At 38.9% G+C, this 11,622-nt stretch overlaps 1 protein-coding gene and 1 long non-coding RNA gene across 4 annotated transcripts in view; one reads left to right on the top strand and one right to left on the bottom strand.

Annotated features, from left to right (window-relative positions):
* The window catches only part of LOC118416091 (cortactin-binding protein 2-like), a 100,478-nt gene that overhangs the window by 16,718 nt on the left and 72,138 nt on the right, over nt 1–11,622 (top strand). For all 3 annotated transcript variants that reach the window (XM_035821154.1, XM_035821153.1, XM_035821155.1), the window contains exon 2: nt 4,442–4,684. The gene's annotated coding sequence lies outside the window, so the exon portion shown is untranslated. The remainder of the gene's footprint in view (nt 1–4,441; nt 4,685–11,622) is intronic.
* Nucleotides 1–11,622, bottom strand: part of LOC118416095 — a 30,295-nt gene continuing 18,673 nt past the window's right edge. The window contains exon 3 of the long non-coding RNA XR_004831197.1: nt 1–115. This is a non-coding gene — a long non-coding RNA (uncharacterized LOC118416095). The remainder of the gene's footprint in view (nt 116–11,622) is intronic.

Below are 11,622 nucleotides of genomic sequence, written 5' to 3'. Positions count from 1 at the left end.
CGCGAGCTTGTATGAGCTCCCGCTGCAACGCCACGTTCGTCTTCAGCGTCTTGTGCTCCTTCTGGTGTTCCGATTTCTTCAGCCGCTCCCAGTTCAGCAACTGTCTCTCAGCTCTCTGTACGCAAAGAGACGTTCAGACACTCTTAAAATAGGTGGTGTTTAAAATCATACAAACGTCATTCATGACCTATACCAGCCTGCGAGTGTGACCAGCAATACTGTTTGTTGGTGAGTTTGAGAACCTCACTGCTGATACAGCCTTTCCAGTATCAACACGTGAAGAAGTGAAAACGTAGTTTCAGCAAGATTGGATATGAGGGATGGTTTTGGGTGAGACCCACCACACGTTGGCCTTAGCTGCATTCCCCCGATAGGTATATTTACTGGTTGTACAACTTGTACTGTTAGCATTAGAAGGAAATTCCAGGAAAAAATGCCACTTCCTGGCTACTTCTGGGGAACGGGCTATGCCATGAGGTGTAGCTACTGTATATTCATCAATCTATTCAGGTCATAGAAAAACTTGTACTGTAAATCTTAAAATGGTTGCTGTGGTTTATTTTTGCAAATTTACACGATGACCTCCATTGAAACCTTCACCTCATCATAGCTGGAACATGTGTTTCCATTGTTTTTCTAGTGTACCACAATGATTATCTCAAACACCGCAAAAAACTCTTTTCCCCTTGTATCAAGTCCCCGCAATAGATGAATTTATAGTATCTATTTTGAAGGTCTGACAATTAGTAGCTATTGTTGTCCATCTGTCATTTTGCATACTCAGTTACTGTAGATACATCAAAATATTTTCCAGCTATGACTGATACTAGCTTGTGTGTTGACAGGGATACTGGCTATTGTTGTCATCAAACCCAATTTACACAACAGCAACTGGATCTTAAGTACATCCCAGTACATAAAATACTGTAAGAAAATAAATTAAAGCTGTCTGCCATTATATTAAGTGATTGTGTTGCTGAGATATTTTGATATGTGTAAAATTGATACACACTATTGCAAAACAAGTTTGTGACATCATGTGTCAGCATTAGACACCAAGGTAACAAGATATGCCAGTTACTCAAGCAACAGTTACTGGATTTGATTTGGATGCAAAAAACTATGATTGTACAGTACAGAACCAAACAGTTTATATCTCTATGGCTTCATTAGACCTCATAATCCCATTTGTGTATAGTCACATGCACAGGTTGTATACCATTGCAGCCCTAACAAAAATAAATATTAAACATTTCCAAGAAAGTAAACTCATAACTCATGAATAATTCATCACTAGTCGGTTTACAGAGACAACATATATTTCTAGAACTACCGTTAACCTGATGGAAATGGTCCCATGTAGGTAAGAATATGAAAATCACCTGGATACATTGTTTCCCAGTGGGGCCCAGGGAAGATGCTTTAGTGTGTCCTAATTACCATAATACCTAAATTCCAGGCAATCTGGTCTATCTTCACATCAGCTGGGGGCCCTAGATGGGAACTTTCCTCCACAGATGGCCTGATTTCATTTATTTACAAAGGTGTATACTATAGATTATTATAGATATTATATATATATATAATAGAGTACCATTTTACTCGATTGTTTTCGTTATAATTTCTTCTAGTGTAGTCGTAATGATTATTCGTTTTATTACATTTGCCAAGGAGAAACAGAAATTGAAATCATGATAGGGGTCAATGATGGGAATTTCATACTTGTGAAATTTGGAAGTTGACTAAAAAAAACATATTAATGTTAGACAAGATCAGGGTCTTATTTTCATGATTATTGAGACAATGCTGCAATAGAATTCCTTCCTAAAATAAGCCTTTCATAACTTGGACAACTTAAATGTGTTATTTGGTAGAAAAAGTCTTACGTTAAACTGATTTATGCAAATGAGGAGAAGCTGTTAGAATATATCAGTTTTAAAGGTTTAAACATCTTTGGGCAAAGGTATGAGGTCGCAGAACTCTTTTTTTTTAAGATAATGAAAATGTCTTCATTGGAAAGATGCCAAAAAAGAAAAAGTTGAATAGAATGTTGAATTTTATGTCATGAAATAGGTTGACCGATTTCGACATTGATCAAATAAGTAATATTATAGCATCATGAACACAATCATGCATCATGAGTCCAGCCTGTCCATACAGAATCATGCAGTATCTAAATAACTAAGTGAATTCTTTGCAAAACCATCTTGATGTTTTTCATTCAGACAGATGCAACATCATAAAACGCAGATGGGCTGTGAGTTAGCTTTCTCTAATTTTGTATCCTGTCTGTAAGATGATTGGATTGATCAATTGATATTTTGATTGATTTACTGATACACATTCCATATGACCAACCAACCAAATCCTGGCAAACAAGAAAGCTTCTGAAAAAAGCTGGCCGGTGTGTATTTTGGAAAAAGCCTGGATGTTAAACAAAATCACACGAAAAAATTTTTTTAAACATCGAATTACTGAATTGGTCTTTCTTCTATTAAAAAAACACTACATGAGATTTGTCTAACAAAGAAAAAAAAATTTAGCAAGTGGGGTTCGAACCTACGATTTACAGAAGATAGGTACAGTGCTGTAGACCGCTCGGGCACGCTGGCTCGATTACGCAATAGCACGTATAGAAGGGCTATTTGGTTAAAGTGACCGATCCATCCATGCATCCATGCAACCGCTTCTCCCGTCTCATAGCCGGTGCTACGCACCGGCAAAAAACATAACTGTAGACAGTGGTCATAAGGTCTAGTAATGTCCATCCATGTAAATAAAGCCATGGATATGACCACAAAAAGTACCAACGACAAACAATCCACTGGCAATACAGATGACCTTGTCCTACTCTGATCCACGACTTTCAGATCCACTTTGTGGTCATCAGCCACCAAACCTCATCATCTACAATCTGATTTTCACTCCGCAGATGCTTTCCCTTAAGAATTATCTGCTAAGTAGTCTTAATTCCTAATTTCCCAAAAGACTTATGCCTGGATGCAAAGTGAAGTCTTTTAAGATTACAGGTAATAAATCAAAAGCCTATTATTGTTCCTGTAAAGTAGATTACTGTGCAATAATAATATTGTAGATCACAATTAGTTTAGACATGGATACCAGGCTCTGAAAATCATATTGTCAGGACAGTGAACGTTGGTCCCCTTTTGCGTGATCACTATACAAAAATCAAACTGTTTTTGTGTCCTATTCCGTTTACCGCCGCATCCGTGATTGACAGAGTCTTATATTGCTGTTCCCTACGGTTTCACGGGGAGGTAAAAATTGGCTCCCCTGCACATTACTTCCTCCAATTGTACGTGACGTGCAGTTTGTATTCAGCAGTTTAAAGGAATGTATCGGCTGATAATATTGTCCCCTGTTGCTGCCGCAGGCTCTGGCTCGTTTATCTTGCCCCCGAGCTCTGTCAGAATGCATTAACTACCATTGATGGTAGGCACTTGTACACCGCTCAGTCAATAAACTTAACAACACAAGTCTCAATCATCCGTACAAATCACCGGTGATTTTTACAGCGAAAAGATTCGCACGACAGCCTCTTACAACGTGTTTCTTGTCACTTCATTATTGCTATTAGAAGTAGCTGAATATTCTCTGATTTTATGATCCGTTATTCCTCATTATTTCATCCCATGGGAAGACATGAATGAAGCAAATTGCAAAGTATATCATCGTATTCATACATCTACAAGCTTAATGTCACTATAAAGAGACAAGTACCCGATGATACCTTGAAGCTGTAGGTGTCATGCTATCAAGTATGAAGTATGTATTCAACACTCAAGGGTGCAATTACTTATTATCTATAGGTCTCATCCATAGTAACCCCAGGCACTGCAGTGAACCGTACCTCCCTCTACCGTAGATGGTACCAATAGATACCTGGTTTATCATGTACTACCAGAATTGGCCTTGGTTTTGACATGCAGGCTGAGCACATTTGATTTAATGGATGACATTGCCGCATGAGTGAAACGATTATGGCCCTTTACTTCCCTTGCTTTACAAGTTGCCGTAAATTGAGAAGTTGCTACTAGCAAGAAGGGGAGGACATTGACTCCTTCTTTTTGTATGTTGTGACTTCCCATTTATATTAGATGGCCATCTCTGTGCAACCAAACAGGCACCAAAATTGGACTTGTGTGACAATTCAACATTAGTCCCCTGGCTCCCTTGATTCGTACCCAGGCCCGCTAGCTAGCTAACCCATCACCACAACCGCTAAGCCAAAAGGTCTGACCCGTTGGCCTGGTCAGTTGGTGGCGATTGAACCTCACTGTTACATGTTCTTTATCTATGAAAGTCATTGAGTGATCTGGTTGCTCAGTCGTCACTGCCTTCTAGTAGAAAGGGGGTGCATTCTATCAGATGTGGGGAAACTTTCAAGAAATTAAGGTTGTAAACTTTCTTTACTTTACAGATGAAAGAACGGCCATAAAGTGCACAGAAGATGACACTTCTCCTGAATGCTTGATGAGATGAACAACAACATCATCATCATCGGTCGATGTGATCACACATGTTCGCACATGTTTACACACGACGGGGTTATACCGCCCCTTACAGGGTGACATACTCTTTCGCTGGCTAATTACAAGACGGGGATGCGCCAGGTCTCCCATCCATCTGAACCACAAGAACCAGAAGTTATGAGTCCTTCCAGGTAAGTACCCATTTGCAGGAAGTATAACAATAGCCTCTTGGTCTTTAACCTTCCCTCTCTAAAATAAGTGTAGCATGAGCAGTGACTCAGCTGTATTTTTGCTGGTGACTCAGAAATTAAGAATGGCCTGATGGACACAGCATGTTCTTAAGGCACCTGAACTTATTCTGAATACATAGTTCAATTTGGATACAAGATATTTATGTAACAAGAAGAACCATGATGTAGATAAGACAGTAGATTTATGATTGTGCAAACAATGCACAGCATTATTAATGCAATGAAAAAAGACAGACGGTAACATTGAAGAACAACACATGTACAAATGCTTTGTTTTCAACTTGCTAAAATTTGCTGGGCACTTAGGAAGTTATAAAGATTCAAAAGGACAATATTGGCAGCCACCGAGATCATAATTTATCATAGTAAAGAAGAAGTAGATTATATACACATTTTCAATTCTGTCACATGAGATGACTGAGAAAAGACGAAGAAATTGCTAGAACTACAATGTTCAACACTACACTTGGATGTTTGAAAATACCTTTTTAGTATAATCTTTCAAAGTCTTTTTAAGACAGGGCTTTTACCTGGGTACAACATTTAAAAACACAACATCTACAATTCAAAAGTGCAAAGATGATTAAAAATAAGACGGAAATTCTCAGCTATCAGAAGGAGAAGAACTCACATGTGAAAGGTAAGCAGACTGGGGAGTGAACAGGTGTCTAACCGGGCAATGGTTCTATATAGTATACAACAGGTTCAGACTGCGTCACAGCAGCTAGCGAAACCCCAACGGCGACTAAAGCACAGTGAGCCAAATGGGAGACTGGCCAAGTGAAGCAGACTACTGTAGGAAAACACGCAGGGGCACTGCCAAGGCTTGTCAACTGGACAATATCCTTCGAGGCAAGCAAAATTTCCTCAGATGGACAGCATATTTAAGCACTGCAGATTGACAAATGCATCTTAAGATATGAAAACAATTCTACTTCCCTATTTTTTTCAAGAAGAGTTCTTCCTTCATGGCCTTGGAAATGCCTCAGAAAACATTCTGGTTCCGATATAACATCTATTATCATAATACCGGTACGTTTACGACGATTTCTCTAGCCATACTGATTTGACAAATTGTCAACGCATCATTTTCTCCAGTTACATGTTGCTGTTATAGGTTACCTTTGCCACTTCTTCTGTGTAACTTTTCTGCCACTCTTGTCCTGCTAAAAGCGTAATTACCTCCATGAAATGTCATGGAATGGAGGTTATATTTTCTGTTATGTGTCTCTGTCTGTGTAGATGATTACTCAAGAACGGCTGGATGGATTGGTTTCATACTTGTTGTTTTGGTGGGGTGTGATGATAGCTCGAATCGATGAGATTTTGGGCGCCGTATCTGTCGTTATAATTGATGTAATAATAACAGAAATCACCCCTATATCTGCGATATATTGGAACAGGCATCATGCTTTAAGTGTTTGTTAATGGGCTTAGCTCCAAGCAGATGATGACAGCTGTTTGGGGAACCCCGAGGTTTTTTGAATATGATAATCAGTTTTGTTTATGTCTGCTTAGGATATCATGGAGATGTGAAGCGTAAGTATAATTGTAAGAAGTTGAGGTACATTTAACGGCAATGCTTAACAGGTATGGATGTCTCACATACTGTACTGCTGATTTGAGTGACATGGTGATTAAAATGCCATTAGGTCCTCTCATCTGGGTTGGGTGTCAGAAGTTTTATGGGCGATACAGATGTTCTGATTTTGTTACGATAAGGGACAGTTGTTAGTTGTCTCTTTTGTAGCCAATGGTACTTTTTTTTTAGCAGACGGGGTTGGCGCCAAGTATTCATCTTACAGTTGGTGTAGGGCTGTCAGAGGAAAGTGTGCATCTCGTTTTTGTACCGTGTGAACAGCTGATGTTATGACATATTGTTGGAAAATCAAATCACCATCTGACTAAAGTTGGCCACATCCCTTCTTCTTTTTGAGTTTCCCAACTTCCTCCCACCACACCGCTCTGAGGCACATAGTCGAACCTCAATAATGCTGACAACCTTTGACATTTTAAATGCCAAACATCAAGCTTAAGGAACACCACGCTACCATATGCCGTCGACCTCTTAAACGCACATTACACAATTAAGTGTCACATTTTAATAATTACTAATCAGATGGACATCCTCTGTGTAAATACACCACTACTTTCCCATAACATTTATAACCATTACTCTCAAATACAACCGACTATAAACATACATACCATCCACAAAAAAGCAATAAATATTTCATGGAGGTATGAGGTCCCCGAACTCTAGTATTGTAATTGTAACACGCCGCGGAATTACACGGCGAACGGGCGTGTGGTTGGGAGGGGGTACAAAATACCGGTAGGAAGAAACATGGCACAATTAACTGCCGCTATGTACATTTATACATCCTCTGATGTTCCTTCCTTTTCTGTCAGTAAATGCATAAAACATAAACCTGCATGAGCATACAAAATGTCATGAGAAAACGGACGTATACTGTCAAGAATTTTCATTTAACTTCTGTCCGTCACAACCGCTATGACGTAACACTTCACTGCTAGCGTAGATATAAAAATGGCAGGAAAATGGCTGCGTACGTTCAATTTTGCCCATTTTGCTATTATGCAACGGTTCTTCACACTTTTACATGAGTTGTAGGTCACCAACAGAAATTCAAGATCATGTTCGTCTTGTGCCGTGAGCATGTGTAATTATGATCTATATAAATTTGGCAATGAATGTGACAGTGTGTTCGTCCCACGACGAGCTGCCTACCCCGAAATTTAAAAAAAAAGTATACTGAAAACTTTTGGCCTTGTTGTCTTCGAATGCATTGTTATCGATGCTTTGTAAATGGTGTATTGGACACCTAGATGTCTGAAGTGTGCACAGCTCAGAAATAACTATTGTTGCATGTGTAGATCTCTTTAAGTTCCAGTATTTTTAATCTACCGGTATAAGTCTTACTACCGGTATTATGCCAATGCATGTTACATGTATGACATTTTCTCTGGATCTCCTAAAAAAGTGATATATCCGCCCTCTGAAAAGTCTGATATCAGGACTGTCAGTTCCCCAGTCGAACAGGAGGTGGCCCGATAATAAAAAAAATTTTAATGATTAAAAATGCAGCTGAAATACCTTACTGACAGGTTAAAAACACTTCTTTTCCCTGTGACGCCACCAACTGTAGATGCACGTGTCTGGATGTAATCAAAATCCACATAATTTTTGTGTTCATGATGACAACTTCACAATTCCGGATAACTAGAAACCGTTTCAGATGCACCTCACAAGGAGGTTTAAAAAATCTGTTTCATATTCGAAACGAAGCATTCATGATGACAAATTTATCCGTTTCAGTTTGCCAAATGGATATAACCACTTGATTTTTTTGCATAATGAATGGGGCTTTATAATGGTATCACTGACCATGTGATCTGTATGTAGAGGCAGTCACTTCAACAGGTTTGACTGAAAATTCTGTTTTCTCAAAGTTCTGAACAATTTTTACAAAAGCAAAATGTGCCCATCGTTTTTTGGCCACCTGTCGGAAATTGATACTTTATAGTTAGCAACATCGCTGTATTAAATGCCGAGCTAAATTATGCTAAATTTTTAGGAACAGTACCTAGAGAAGGCTAATGCTGCAAAATGTTAAAGTAGACCCCATCTCGAGACAATTGAAAACACTTAACCTAAATTTGTGATCGTGGCTTTGCAGATAACTGTGTAATGCAGTTGCCATGGCTCCTATGAAATTTATCCTCATCCTACTCTCGATATTTCCACAGCAATCAGATCCTCACTGCTTGAGGCCTATCCCTGACATACTTCAGGAAAAGCCTCATTTCCATGCATATGGGAGTTGCTATGGCTAATATTTCCACATTTTACCTACAATTCTTGAATGCCAGTGTAAACTTATTGTCATGCAACAGAAGGGCTGAATTCTAAATTGAATCTGTATCAAGATTTTTCTAACATTCCTATCAGTATCAAGTACTGTTCTTTCTAGCAAAGATCCCCGTCTCTTTCACAGTCACACATGTCCAAAAGAAAGCATGCAAGTCAGAATCTGGAAAACACCTTTTCAGACAGATGAATACAAAAATCTGATCATTATGCCATTGCGACTCCTTAGAAATCTTGCATTCCTGTCCTATATTTTTTATTTGTTTGGCTGTAAATTTGGACCATTTCACCATCTAGATAAAAGAACTAGCCATGTTTACAATTTGCAATGTGTATCATAGGACTGAGGTTCATCATGCCAAAGTGGAATGATGGTGACCAAAGTGCTATCTTTTTCCACAAGATGAATGTATTGTCTTTTCTCACATGATTAACGTAGACAACAGATATGGACCAAATCATTCTTAAGATTGAGTCAACATTAGAGCACAGCACCCTGAGCACATTCCATTTCCTTTAACAGACAAGACAGGTGAATGATCCTTGAAAATGCAAAAAGCAAAAGTCATTGTCTTTCTCCGTCTTAACTTATCATAGATAACACCATAGCCTAAGAACTGCTCATTTATCTCCTCCCCCATTCTCACGTACATTTTCCGATACACACAATTTTCCAAATTCTGTTGGTTTAAGAAGGGAATAGCTGCTGATGATTCCTGGTTTGGGCCACACACACCGTTCATCTTGCCAAGGACACATGCCACAGGCGCCCGCCCTTCTTCAAGGTCATTCTCTGACGCAGATTGCTATCGCTGACATTTCAAGCCAGAAGATTGCCTGGGCTTGTTGTGAGGTGCATTGTTGACTACCCCCCAGTCACGCACACCATCCTACTTAAGTTCATTGAAGAGTACCTTAGCCAGGAATGCATTCTTAAGCATTAAGATTAGAAAATGCTTAAACCTATGATCTCAAATCCACAATCGCCAAGCCTCACAGATCCATATGTTATCGGTTCTGGAATAGTGACTTTGACCTTGCCTATGGTGCTTATCTGAATCATTCTAATCTTGTTTGTGGTTCAAAAATACCTTTTAAGGCTTGAGTCAATTTTCTGGAACAATAAGATGAAAAAAAGATATGCTTCTAATTGAAAGAAGTCTTGTGCAAGATTGTTTTCTTGATAAGCTTTTAAAGCAAAATTATCAAAATTGCCTACGTCATGCCATGTTCGGATGGAAAATTACAAGCATTATCTTTTATGGTCAATTGACTAGTTAGACCTTTGACCTTTTCATAGCCACTGATCAACAACAATTAATGCAGCCATGATGACGTTAATCTCACAGTTTGTTTTCTGGGATTATTAGTTCCAGGCCTTGACTCAAACTAAGACTTTGAGTAAGATAATATACAATTGCTAACCATGTTGTAAATAATGACAACTAGTACATTATAAGAAAAATTTCTTTGTGATTGACACAGACTCCAAGCTACATACCTACAACACTTATCTATTATTCAGTACTAATGTTACCTTATGACCTACATGTACCAGGTGTGAAAAAAATATTCCCAGGTGTGACAACATGGCACTGTTGCTAAGTATACTACAGATGATTGACGTTAAAAATAAGTCACATGCAAGAAATTGTAACCGTTGTGAAACCAGCATGTAGATTTTTTTATACAGGTAAATTTTGAAAGCAATCTAATATGTCAAGAAATGAATCAACAGACCACCTTAACTACAGAGCCTTTAGTTGTTTTGTTGTTATTTTGAACCACTTAATACCAGCTATACAGATACAGATCCACCTTGACAGTGCAAGACATGAACCACATAAACGGGATTACTAAGAACCTTCACAAGCATTTGTTGAAATAATGTCTTAATATGCCTCTATTCAAAGACAAAATCTACTTTTTAAAATCTTGTAGTGAACAAAGTAAACTATGCATCTTACTGTGAAGCTCCTGGTAGAAATTTCTTCAGGCAGGAAAAGCTTGCATTAAATTTAACACTTTATCCAGTAGTTGAGATCTGTACATTGTAGATCAAATTGTGTACCTTCGACTGAACAATTACTACAACACAGTGGCCATAGCTAGCTGCCACGCTTCAAGCAAATTACAGGTCACAACCTTTCTTTTAAGACACTTGCTTACAAAAGGAACATAAATCCTCTCAAGACATGTCAAGACAATGCCATCTAAGACTTGTTCATTGTCGCGTGTTGGCCACAGTTTTGCTGGCAGTGCAGTGCATCTCATGAGCGAGCATGTAACAGATGTGGCTATTGTACATGAGCTGTCCAAGCTTGTGTTCTACCCAATCCCACTGGTCAAACCTTTTTTTTATCGCAAAGTTACTTGTTTTTCCTGCTACAGAAGTTACGGATTAAATCGTGACAATGCTCACAACATTGCTACCATGCACTTGACTGTGATGTAGTCTTTACTCCACAGAATGAAAAAAAACACATCTGATTCAGCTTTTCCATGTGCCAAAATCTTTTTCCTGAACAAAAGCAGCCCTTTAAGAGGTCATGCTTATTCTTACACAAGTTTGTAATTTCGAACTCTGAAATGTTACCATAGCAGCCCGTCTTAACCTTGAGCCATTTAGCACACCTAAGTGTAAGGCAAGGTGTTGTCAACAAGTTCCTGTCAGAAGATGTTGCCAGAAAGGCTTGGCACACTCACCCAAGGATTGATGCCCCTCCACGGCCCCTCAGTAACCTAATACCAGATGAATCGATTGTTACGCTGCGCTCTGACACATGCTATCCTCATAACAAAAGGGCAGGTGGACAGCCTGTACAACTAGGAATGCTACACTGTTATTGGCTCTATCCTCATATTCGTTCTACAAACCACCGCTTTGCACTCCCTTGATCACAATGCTCCTCCTGAAATCATGCTTTCAAGTGTGTTTTTCTGAAGTGCAACCACTGACAGTTATTCGGGCCTTCCGTGACCCAAG

Source organism: Branchiostoma floridae, chromosome 5, assembly GCF_000003815.2.
Source record: "Branchiostoma floridae strain S238N-H82 chromosome 5, Bfl_VNyyK, whole genome shotgun sequence".
Classification (NCBI taxonomy): Eukaryota; Metazoa; Chordata; class Leptocardii; order Amphioxiformes; family Branchiostomatidae; genus Branchiostoma; species Branchiostoma floridae.
The sequence above is the reverse complement of the archived record's forward strand: the minus strand, read 5'-3'. Positions and strand labels throughout refer to the sequence as shown.